This window comes from Protopterus annectens, chromosome 12.part0 (assembly GCF_019279795.1).
Source record: "Protopterus annectens isolate FY-2018-M chromosome 12.part0, PAN1.0, whole genome shotgun sequence".
Lineage (NCBI taxonomy): Eukaryota > Metazoa > Chordata > Ceratodontiformes > Protopteridae > Protopterus > Protopterus annectens.
The window spans coordinates 132,581,296-132,595,055 of NC_056746.1; positions in this window are offsets into that span (position 1 = coordinate 132,581,296).

A 13,760-nucleotide genomic window follows, 5' to 3' on the forward strand; every position below is an offset into this window, starting at 1 on the left:
CGCTCAGCGATGGTAAACATAGTTAAATGTATAGGCACTCTATTGAATGTTATGTCTGACTAAACAAGCATAGGTTATGCAGCTCAGGTGGTGTAGTGGTATAGTCTCTGATTGCAGTGTATAGGGTCCTGGGTTCATGACCTGGGGCTGCTAGCTTTTTCATTAATGTTAAATGACCAGAATGCATGATAAGTTAGGCAAAGCAAGAGCAGCTTGTAGAACTCAGGTGGTGCAGTGGTATGGTTGCTAACTGTAGTATAAAGGGTCCTGGGTCCAAGACTTGGCAGAGCTGATAAGTTTTGTTGCTGGCCACAACAACGGCTGATGGTGAGAGGATGATTAAGGCAGTTTAAAGTGGCTTTACATAGGTTTGTGTGATGCTAAGCGTTGCTAAAATACGGTTACTCCGTTTTAGCTGCGCTTACTCCCGCTAACCCCTGTGCTAATTTCTTTGAAAGAAAAAAAAAAGGGGTGATAGCAAACTGGTGAAAAAAGGGGTATGCAGAGGGAAAAACAAGATGAAAGACAGCTAGGGATGTACAGGACGGGAGTAAGTATGGTCCATAGCTGTCCATTTCTCCTATAGTAACAGCTGTGCATATGTATTGAATTTGGAGGTGAATTTGGATACTCATACCCTTGAAAGAGGAGTGAGGACAACAGTAGTGTGTTGTCCAGGCAACTGAATAAGACATGTCTGCGAAATGGACAGCTATGTATGGGGTGTAATTTTTTAGTGGGAACAGATTGCCCTTTTTTTAAGGTGAGAGTGGGTTATTGGAAAAGGATAGTAGGTATATGTGGGGAGGGAGGTTGGGTAGGAAAACAGACAAAACAGACAAGAAAGCAGACAGGGGCGGTATATGAAACATGTGGGGGTGAACACCTTGACGGGGAGGGTGGTTGGGAATCGGAGGTATATGAGCCCACAAATGGATACAGTGAGACTGAGGTCCCCACCCATGGGCAGTCACCACTGCACCTTCACGGCCCCAAAGGTGGCTGTGCTGGGGCTGAGCAGGAGGGGCAGGCTGTCATTCAAGATGCACCATGCTGCCCTCAAGCTGGCGTAGCTGAGCTCATACCTCTCAACCTGGGAATATCAAAAATCTGGACAAGGCCCATGAAAAATAGATACAAATCTGTACGCTGATTAACGTAAACTTTGCATACATAATTACACAACCCTGCCCACTCCAATGGAATTGTGGGATACCAAATTTCAAATGCAAACTGAAGAACAGAACCAAAATATAGCACCAGCATCCCCCTGCCGCCATTGCAATGTCCCATTACCTGGCTATTTTACACCATTTCCATAAACACTAATGTGTGCATACTGCTTTACTTCTACAATGATTATTTGGATTTTATTTTTTACATTTTATAGCACAATGTACAACAGTAATAGATATCTGGCTGCTAAACAAAGCAATACTGTCTCACAATGAAAATAGACCTGGCATTAAAACTTCTCTGCCCATGAAACTCACATTCATTGAAACAGCATTGAAACCCACAGATTATCTTTGAGCTGTTTTCAAATCAGAAGTCCCTTGCACACAGAACAAGAAACATACATGCGTTCTTTGATACACCTTCCTGATTTTATTAAATTATATTCCTTGTATAATACAGCACACTTGTTAGACAAGTAAGAGCGCATTTTAAATTTATTGTTTAAACATTATTTCAGTAGGCAATGAAACAAAATGCATGAACCAATAATGACAAAACTGCCCTATTCAGAATATTTCCATCAAGAAAGTCCACTTCCACACATAACTGCATTTTAAATTTATTGTTTGAACATTTTTCCAGTAGTCAATGATGCAAAATGCATGCACCAATAATAAAACTGCCCTATTCAGAACATTTCCATATATATATTAGACATGCCCATGGACCAATAAATTGACATATGGCAATATCTAATAACACTGCTGTGGCTTCTAGTCCTTGAATTGCTCCCTCATAATGCAGTGAGCAATTCAGCCTGAAACAGAATTGCAAAGTGCATTAAATTTTTCTGAATACCTCCAATAAGTTGATAGTTGAGGCATGGATTGTGTTTTAAAATTCTTACGCTGTTGCTGCAATGTTCCTTTCTAGATTTAACTTTTTTCTGGTATTTATTGCTTCAAAGATTGTATCACGGTGGTGCAGCAGTAGCGTTGTTTCCTTACAGCAAGAGGTTTTCCTGTTCGAGTCTTGGCTGGAGTGCAGAGAGTGCCTTCTGTGTGGAGTCTGCATGTCCTCCCCGCGGTTGAGTGGCATTCCGAAAGACATGCGTGACTGGGCGTGCCTTTGATGAAGTTTGGTCATCGAGCTGGCAACTCGGCACCATAAAAACCTACTGCTAATCATTAGGGGACTGGAGTTCCACTGTGGCAACCCCTAACCGGGAAAAGACGAAAGACAAACAACAACATTGCTTCACAGATTGGATTCATTTACTTAATTTGCATTTAACACACTGGATATTTACATAGCTATGAAGATGACAAGAAGCATATTTTAAAATGTGTTGGGGGGAGATTTACGAATGAGAAACTCCATGAACCACACAACATCAATGATTTTAGGTTGAAACCTAAAATATCACAGAAACAATGAATCTGAATGATATTTTGTCTTCTTTCTGTTATTTTTTCATACCTGCTTTAAATCAGTCTCCAAATTGAGCATTTGATAATCTGCATGCACTAATGTTATTCTGGCTGGCTGACATGTCTTCACTACTTCCATACAAATCCCTGTTGGTCTGTTAATAGTCTGCTGTACTCAGCTGCGTAATGCTCTGCCTCCTTCCTAATGATTCTTAAACTTTAATATCTTGCTTGCAACATACGTTCTACATTTGTGATAGCTCAAAATTAAGGAATTTTACACACACACACACACACACACACACACACACACACACACACACACACACACACTCCATTCTTGTATGCAGCAACTAACAGAAATCAAACTAAACTGTGAAAAATAAAGTCCAAATCTAACGTAACAGTACCTTCTGGCTTACACACACTCTCCATTCTCATATGCAGCAGCTAACAGAAATCAATCTAAATGGCAAGAAATAAAGTCCAAATCTAACGTAACAGTACCTTCTGGCTTACATACACACACCCCGTTCTTGCAGCAGCAAGGAGAAATAGAATAACAGAAATCAAACTCTGTTATGCAGCAGCTAACAGAAATCAAACTAAACTGTGAGAAATAAAGTCCAAGTCCCTAGCGCAGACAGCAGCAGGGAGAAATCTAATGTAACAGTATCTTCTGGTTTAAAACACGGAGAAATTGAAAATGCTACCATTCTCCATGCATCGCAGCAGTTGAGAAACTCAGAAAACAGTCATGCTGCAGAAAGAAATAACTCTTTTCTCGCAGCAATTGAGAAACTCATAAAACAGTACCTTTAAAGTCAAGTCCATTCTCCAGTCTCCATGCAGAAATAAACTCCATATTGCCCATGCAGAAATAAAGTCCATATTGCAAGTTGTTTCCTTGAAGATAGATCCATTCAAATAGACAGTCAAACCAGCTGGAAATGTGTGGACATGAGCCCTTGAGCTCAATTCCAACAGGCTGATGGAGCTGACATCATCGCACATGTGATGACGTCAGTGCAAAAAAAAAAATTATAAATAAAGCTGAAAAAAAAATCAGAAATGAAGGGGTGCCACTCGGGAATCATGGCACCCCATCATTTGGACCCCAAAACTCAATAAAAACTGAGTAATTTGGTAAGGTTGGGAGGTATGGCTGAGCTGCAAACTCCTTTTGCATCTCCCTACACACCAGACTCTGGACCTGACATCGGGTGACAGGCTCCTTTTCGTGCCCACTCCAAGGGGGGGATGAGCCCCATCCCCTGAAGCGGTTCCACCCATAGGTGGTGTAGGACCAGTAGACAAGGAAGATCCGGGGTGGGTCCCAGGTGTGATGGGACCTGGTGCCATGGCCAGATGAGGCGGAACAGGTGGATCCTCTGGGATCGTCCTTCCCAGACGAGCTAGGGTGTTGACAGTTTACAACATATGTTGGTTAGTTATGAACAATACAATGCCAGGATTAGTTATAACAGCATGCATGGGTGTTCCAATAGACACCATAACACAATTTTCAATCAGTTGCATAGCAAACAGAGTACATGCAGATATGGGACCACAGTGGATATTACAGCAGCATGCAGGTTACATTGATAACAGGCCACCAATGATTTCATTTAAACAGGGAACAACAATAAACAGACATTGAACTATTGGCATAACAACGGGGAACATGTTGCAACAGTAGGTTTGTTAAAAACATACCATTTATTTTTTTGGTTGTATTATTGTTGCAGATAGGGTGGAGTGAGGCAGAGAAATGAACAACTATTTGTTATTACATTGTTCACAGCCATTCTGTACATTATAATCTACTCAGTACTCTCCAGAGATGACCTGAAATTACAGCTACCTATGGGCTTGGGGTTAGCCAGTGCATGTTGTACACAGTGTATAAGTTCAGACTTTGTACACCTAATATACAGCTGTACTTACCTGCCAGACCTGTGGAAAAAATTAGGTTAACACTACCTGACTGTTTCTACACATTAACAGGGTTCGGCTTTGATATGTGCAATCATACTGCATGTGTGTGTGCTAATGTTATAGTCCACCTTCATTTTTGTACAGCACCATTGGGGCTGGGGACAGTGACCAATAGCCATGATGGGGTGACACTTGAGGGACATTTTTTGGAGAAAACTAAGTGGTCTATGTACTTCTCTGCTGTCATCTGCAGCCTTGAGGCTGGCCAGTGTGTGTTCTACACAACGTATAAGAAACACATCCTATGGTTAATATCCAGCCTGCCTTACTTGCCAAAGCTGTGGGAAAATGTGTGTTTACACTACCTGACTGTTTATAACAATACTCACATTTTCTTGTGTGAAAATATACAGGCAGCTTAGTACCACTCCTGGGATTCAAACCTTGCCAGTTTGTTCAAAAAAGTAGTCACAATGCTGATGTGTATCAGAACAAGCTATTAAGGAACTGCTATTTCTTGTGTGAGCGTTTTCTACCTATTAGTCTGTGATTTGGCCAATCTGACCTTGTACTTCTGACATTCCTGCATGGCAGACAGTTGTTCTACTGTGTACTCGCACTTTCAAATATTACATTACAGGGAAAAAGGGTTAGCAAGCATTTTTAATATTCAGCTATCAGATTATAGTGCAGGGGAACTTTGTTATGCTTAATCTGTTGTACAAGACTTGATTGTTTGCCACATGAACCTTAGATACTTAATGCTATCAGAGCCATATTTGCTGTGCAAAAGCTATACACATTTCCAATTCCTACTAACACATTGAAAATAAAACACAACAGTCCAGAGTTGTATAGTTTTATTGACAGATTATCACTGTTTTATGTATATCAGTAGCATTATCTGTGGTAAATTTAGTTTTATTTGGTTCTCACAATACACAGATTACAGCACTGACAGGTGATATTCTACTACATCCGATTATACTGCCAGCTAGATCAGTACTCACCAGCCTCGTGGCACAGCCTTTGCAACCTGCTGCCATGTGCCTCCACGTTCAAAGCCCTCTCAGCTGCAGCTGTACAGGAGACAAAGAAACATTTATGACTACCTATCCATCACATACACAACCTGGACTATCTTAAACAGCAATCGATACTGATACTTACACACTACTGGTGCATTCCCTGCCTGATTGTCTTGTTCCCACTGGTCCAGAAGATCCCACTTTCTCTGCTTGAGATCAGCATAGTGATGCCGAACCTGCTCACCAGTGTAAGGGATCCCAGTAGCACTGGTGAGTTCACGGGTGAGACAGTCCCAGCCCTTTGCTTTATATTCTGAGTCCTGGTACTTGCCCTGCAGCAGTCCACAAAAATCACAAAAACTGATAGGCCAAAGAAGAGCCATAAAGACGATAAAGTGGACTATTGAGGATAAGAAATAAATTATGTATTGCTACTATTACGCAAAAGCCCAGACTTTAGAGACACAAGATATACAAAATTATTAAGAGAGAAATTAGAGGAAAGAAAAATACTTCTGCAAGAAAAACTGTCAGAAGCCTCAAATTAAAATTTGTGTTTGTTAATACAACAGATTTGTGAAAAACAGTATATAGATCAGGAAACCCTGATCTGTTTTGAAAAAGAAGCATCTGAGGAAGTGCAAAAATATAAACAACAAAACCAAGAGATATTTGAAAAGTATAAAAAAGAAATATGGACATGGGAAAGAAAGAGAGATTTGATATGGTGCAATATTTATACAAAGGAGATAGCTAAATTAATCAATGTAAAGAAGGCAGCCCCAAAGATATTTAAAGAGAAATATAGGCAAAGGCATCCGGATATGGAAAATTTCACAATAAAAACATAATATCACAAAGATGGCATGTAGAAAAGAAGATCAGTAAAGTAGAAGTTAAAAAAAAAATAGAAGTTGTAGTTATGGACTGCCTGATAAGTGAAGGATTTGGTGTAGAAGGTCTAACATAGGTTACATCACAGCATGATGGAACGAGTCCCCAAAGTAAGGAGAAACAGGAAGATCAGAAGACATCTGATGAAGAAATATGGACATGGGAAAGAAAAAGAGATTTAATATGGTGCAATATCTATGCAAAGGAGAAAGCAAAACTAATCAATACAAAAAAGCAGCACCAAAGATATTTGAAGAGAAATACAGACAAAGCAATCCAGATATGGAAAACCTTACAATACAAAAAATAAGAAGAGAAAGAGGAAAAGCAGAAAAGGGGAATTAGTAATGGAGAAGTTAAAGAAATAGAAACTGAGGTTATGGAGTACCTGCGAAGTGAAGGATTCAGTGTAGAAAATCTAATTCAGAAAACACCACAGAAGAATAGATTAATGGATATCCAAATTAAGGGGAAACTAGTGGAACAGGATGCAACTGGTCAGGTGCCATATGAAGATATTTTGGTGCCCTCCACAGGAAACCAGTATAAATGTTCACATGAAGCTAGACAGCAAGAAAAGGAACAGGAAACTGTGGAAACTCAGATGCAGTCAATGTTGAGGAGTGATAGGGCAGTGAGTTCCCATATGACAGAGCAACGGACAGCACAGGATGAAATTGATGTGAATGTGCCACAGGAAGATGCTATAGAACTTTCTATAGAATGGCCGCAAGAAACGGAAAACAAGAGATGCGCCCTCAGTTTGGAAGAAAATTAGCTAAGAGAATAATTGCTTGATTTAATCGACATGGACAGATATATCAAGATCAATGGAAGAAATAGACTGTAGAAGGTTAATAAAACCCAAAAAGTCAGAAGTCTAATAAAACAAATGAACACAGTATTTAGGACTGTTCACAGAGATTCATGCGATGTAACAGAAGTAAACAGGATATATTATTGTGCAGCTAAATTAATAACTGATAAGGCTCTACCACAATAACACAGGGTAGTGAGGGAAAGGAAGGGGAGAAATCAAATACCATCATGGAAATATCGAATAGAGAAAATTATAAAGCAATTAAGACAAGAAGTGTCACTGTTTGAAGACTATAGAAGAGGAAATAGATCAACAAAATACTAAGAAAGATAGATGTGAAAAAAGCAATGTGTAATATTAGAACAGACCAGGATCTATCACTAACTATTGTAAATAACAAACTAAAAATTTCAGCATAGGTGGAAAAATTTAGAAGATATGAAGATAAATATAAAGGAAAAGTGCAAAATAAGCAATTTATTGATGACCCAAAAACGTTTTGTAGAGAACTGGGAAATAAGGTAAAAGGAATTGAAATATTGCCAAAAAAAAGAAGAAATAGATACATTTTGGAGAAGTAGCTATGAAGATCCTGTGGAACATAACAAAAATGCTAAGTGGATAGAAGAAGTAAAAGAAAGAATAAGAAGTTTAAAGATACAGGATATGAAATGGGATGAAGTAACAGCTAGAGAGATTGAAATAAAGTTAAGAAAAGCCTCTAATTGGAAAATCCCAGGTACAGATGCATTACCTAACTTCTTTTTAAAAGTATTAACATCTTTGCACAAAGATTTAGCCATGAGTAAGAACTATTTATATGCACACCGAGAACAGACACCAACCTGGCTAACAACAGGCAAAACAATACTCCTACTTAAGAGTGAACCTGCAAACTACTCTAAAAATTATAGACAAATAACTTGCCTTCCAATGATGTATAAACTATACACGGGAATTAATGCTGACAAAGTTTATAGTCATTTAGAAGAAAACTCAATTATCGCAGTAGAACAAAAGGCCAATAAAAGAAAGTTATATGAAACAAAGGATCATTTGTTGTTAAATAAAGTCATAGTGGAAAACTGTAAAAATGGGAAGAATCTAAGTATGGCATGGATTGACTATAAAAAAGCATTTGATAGTATCCCTCATTCATGGATAAAAGAGTGCTTAAGAATGTATAAGATACACCCCACACTGATTGACTACATTACAGTGACCATGAAACAGTGGCAGACCACTTTGCAATTAAGGCATGCTAAAGGACAAATTGTTATCCCAGGGAAAACAATTAAAAGGTGGATATTTCAAGGTGACTCTCTGTCACCATTAGTATTCTGTCTTGCCCTTAATCCATTAAGCTGTTTACTCTTGTCTATATCACATTATCGAAAGTTTACTTAATCGAATCAATAAAGGTCGAACTTTATTGATCAATTAAGTAAAACATTGAATAACGTAAAAAAAAACAAATTAAAAAAAAAATTAAATGGTGTAGGCAGGGGGGCAAGCCCCCCCGCACCCCCCACACCCCCCCTACTTAAATATACCAACTCCGAGACCGCACTACATTGAGGTAAACGGAAATCTCCCCTTACAGAGATGACTTGGGCAGCCTGTGCATGAAGTACAGAGTGTCCAGCCTATTCATGGATAAACACAGTCTGGTATTTTTATATGCATTATTATTATTTGTCTGTATCTGCTGGGTACTGCATAGTTATATAATAAAGCTTTGTCCTCCACCTGTGCAAATGATAACAAGACTGCTTTGGCTTTTGTTTATTTTCTGACTGAGAATGCCTGTGTCTGATCCACAGAGTGGCCAGTCTATGCATGGTAAATACAGTCTACTATTTTTTTATGAATCATTTTTACTGTCTGTATCTGCTTGGCTCTTGTATATTTATGTAATAAAACTATGTTCATAGGTTCATAGGTTCATAGGTTCATACTAGGCTATCTGCCCTAGGGCATTTATAAGCCTAGCCAGAATGTGTTTGGCTTTCGCCACCCATTTTAAATTTATTTTGCTATGCCCTTTTTCGAGGTTAGTATACTGTGCCTCTGTCTAACAGTGACACAGAAGTGATACCCGGGGTAAACCTACGATCTCCCATCCACTCATCAAGATTCCTCTTGAAGAGAGTCAATGAGGGACTCTGCCTAACCTGGACTGGGATTTTATTCCAGAGTGAAGGGAGCCTCTGGGTTATGAATCTGTCCCTCCAGCATGTCCTATTTATTTCAGTGCTGAGGTTCAAGTCTCTTGAACGCGTAGCTCGATGGGATTTGGATTTTCTGAGGTGCAGCATGTCCATTAATTCCGGGTTTGACATGGCTTTATACATCAGGCACAGATCGCCTCTGAACAGGCGGTATGCCACTGAGTAGAGCTGGAGTTTCTTTAACCGGGCAGCATATGGCATCTGTTTGAGCCCTTTGATCCTCTTGGTGAGGTACTTTTGGGGTCTTTCCAGTTGCTGCAGGTGTCTGGTAAGATACATCCCAAAAGGGGCATTGTACTCAATTATGGGCCTGATGAGGGATGAGTAAAGAGGCACGATGACCTCCCCTGATCTAGATGTGAATCCCTTCATGATTAGGTGGGCTATATAAAATGTTTTTCTAACCACTTTGGCCACGTGGTTGTCAAATGAGAGATTGCTATCAACTTGGGTCCCCAGGTCCCTAATTACTTCTTCTGTACTTAATGGATTACTGCCTATGTGGTAATTTGTGGGCACTTTGTTTTTGCCAAAGGGGATGACTATACACTTTTTGGCATTTAGCTTGAGGCCATGGCTCTGGCACCAGTTGTCTGTTTCTAAGACGCCCTTTTGGAGGATGCTTGTGTCGGCTGGAGAGTCGATTATGGTGCCCAGTTTGCAGTCATCTGCGAACTTGGTCAGTCACAGTCCTTCCGTGTTGGCCTGTACCTCCGAGAAATATATACCGAACAAGAGAGGTCCCAGGACTGAGCCTTGTGGGACACCACTTGTAACTGGTTTGGCGTCTGACATGGCTCCAGCAATTCTAACCATGAGGGTTCTGTCCTTGAGCCAGTTTGCAATCCATCTAGTGACATAGGGGTTTATATTTAAGCTGGTGAGCTTATCTATAATGCCCGAGTGGGGTATTGTATCGAAGGCTTTTGCAAGGTCCAGGTAGGCTGTGTGGACCACCTTCCCCTCGTCAATGGCCTTGGTGACTGTTTCAAAGAAATCAACCAGGTTTAAGAGGCAGGATCTGCCCTTAACAAAGCCGAACTGAGTAGGATCCAGTGTTTGTAGGTCCCCAATATCTTTATTTATGAGGTCCATGATGATCCTTTCCATAGCTTTGCAGACCAAGCTAGTCAGGCTTATGGTGCGATAGTTTCCAGGATCCGTTGAGGCACCACCTTTATGGAGAGGGACCACTGTTGCTGTATGCCACTCTTTGGGCACATATCCTGTAGTAAGGCTGAGATTGAACAGTAGTTTTATGTTTGGGTTTAGCTCTTCTTGGAGTTCATGTAGGACGCAGCCCGGGACACCATCTGGTCCCATTGATGCTTTTTCTTTTGCTTTGGAGAGGGCGGCTCTTACCTGAGCATCTGAGATGTCAGGGGGGCAGCACTCTGCTGGGATAGATATTTGCCCTTTTGGTGGGGATGGGGGGAGAAGTTTGCGCTGAACCTGTCAGCTAGGATGTTGGCAATGTCTGTGGCTTCAGTGTGTTTTTGTCATTTTGGAATAATTCTGAGCATATCTGGGAATTACCACCCAGGTTCCTAACATAACTAAAGAAAGCCTTGTGATTATCCTTAGTGTCCTGTGCAATTTTTCTCTTGAAGCTGGCCTTAGACAATTTTATGTGTGCCCGTAGTTTTTTGCTAATACTGATCAGTGATGCCTTCCCTTTTGGGATTTTGCTCTATCATTTAGTAGCTTCCTCCTTCTATTGTATAGTTTGTTTATGGCTGGGGTCCACCAGACAGGACGTCTGCCTTTGGAGGATTGGGTCTTGGTTTTATTTGGGATCGCATGATCCATGCATTCCTGAAGGTGTTCATAGAATGCGTTTATAAAGGATTCTGCAGTCTGGGCCATATTTTCCACAGGCCCGGGGGCTTTGAAGGATTCCATCTCAGTTTTGAGGAGTGTGAAATTTGCTTTAGAGAAGTTTTTCACTGTGGTTTTTTGGGCAGGGGGTGGGGTCGGGATGTGAATATCCAGTGAGATTAGTTTATGGTCTTATCTTACCAGTGAGGGATACACTTCTGGTCTGGATCATAGAGTCCCCATGTTGGTGATGATCATGTCCAGTATGTTTTCCCCTCTTGTGGGAGTGGTAACAAGTTGTTCCATAGCATTTGAGTTTATAAATTCTAGGAAACTTTGGGCTAGGGTGTTGGAGCTAGAGTAATGCTCCCAGTCTATGTTTGGGTAGTTGAAGTTGCCCAATATAATGGTGTTTGGAGAGACCTTCATATTTTCCAGTGTTCTCAGGAAGGCCGAGTGGGGTTCCTGGGTTTTGGGAGGGTGGTCTGTAGCAGGCTATAAACTGGAAGGCAGTTTTACCCACTGTTATGCACTATCTATTAGTCAGTGACATGGTATATTGTCCCCTTCCCCATCGGATATGTTCATACCCTGCTGCTGGCTCTTCTACTGACTCCTCATCTGTTTCAGCTGCTGTTGCTGCTGCCTGTGGTGACAGTAGCTGCAGATCTTGCCAATGTCATGTTGTCTATCTGCTTCCACAGTGTTGCATTGTGCAGCATAGTACAAACAGAGTTTTTGTACATGTGGTTGGGACGTACTACAGGACTTCATCAGATGTATCAGGCAGCTGACTCATGACTTCAGCAGCCCAAACACATGCTCTGCAATGTTTCTGGTTTGGGAATGGGCATGGTTGTAACCTTGCTGTGTTGGGTTATGTGGATTTCTCATTGGGGTCATCAGCTAAGGTTCTAGGGCATATCCATCACCCACCAATAGAAATTCATATGGGAAGTCACCCTTGCCAAGCCTTGCATAAATATTACATGTGTGCCATATGTGTGACTCATGAAAACTGCCTGGATTGTAGATGATATGCTATGCATTACAGATCACCTGCAATTGATGGAATGATATCATCTGAGGTTCATGTACTTCCTTCCCTGTTCACCAGGTGGGGTCTTTATTTCAATGTAGGTATAGTGTATGGCCACAGTACCTCAAGAAAATGGGCTATGGTATAGAAGTCCTGCATGGTGTTCATTCTTTTCTCTTGCGTATAGGGGACCAGATATGCTCCCTCACATGCTGAAGCATAGCTTCAAGAAACTGGTGCAATATTCTAGAGGGATATGCCTGAGAAACCTCCACTGTGTCTCCTTTTGGTCACCGAAATGTCCCTGTAGCTAATATACATAAAACCATGCATATCTTAGTTTTACAGGGAGGGGTACTACATAACTTCCATGGGATGAAGAAGAGGCTAACACATGGCCGTTATTTGTTGTATGCTGTCATTGTCCCCTGAATAAAGATCCATTATGTCGACATCATGGAGGACATGATATTTTCAGCATGGTAGGAAGACCCTACACCTTTGGGACAGCATTGCACAATTCCAAAGAAGTGGAATTCTCACTATTTCTGTGACTGGTTTGATTTTCACAAATGTACTGTAGTGGGTGTACAATGCTACCCCATAGTTAGCTGCTGTGAGAGGTTTGCCTCTATGTTTCATAAATATTTATATCTCTAACAGATTGTACTATCAATTGGTAGAAGTAGTGAACAATCGATAATCATAAGACAGGTGCTACACTACCTTAGATCACATAATACAATCAGACTAGTCACAGACATGTTGAGAATTCCACACCTTAGGAATCATTTTCTTCTTCACATAAAACAAAGAACTTCTCTAACCGTATTCAAATGTAATCCAGATAAATGGTTGCGAAACTGCAAACTCACCAGTGATTTAGCACCCTTGTCCTTATGGAAAGGAGTAACATCTAAATGTTATGCTTGCTCTGGGTTAATCATATTTAAATTGCAAGGGCTAAAACACTGCTTGAGAATTCATGGCTCGGCTTCTAACAATCCTTCAAAGTCAATAGTCAAGTAAGAAACTAAGAACTATGAAATACAGTGTAAGAGACATTAAAAACAGATTTGCTATTTGTTAAGATAAAAGATATTCTGAAATGTAGTTAACTGGCAAATGTTAACAGTTAATGAGTTATATAAGCAATTTGTCTAAAATCTAAAACATTGTATTGTTAGGAAAAAATGAATTTAAGAAACAACAACAAAGTCTAAAAGGGTTCAAATCCCTTTCTCATACTAATGAAAGGGTTCAGATCCCCTTTTCATACTATAGAGGACAACTCTGCATATAATATGCTGATTAGTAGAATAGTGGGAGGTTCAAATCCCTTTCTCATACTAATGAAAGGGTTTAGATCCCCTTTTGATACTA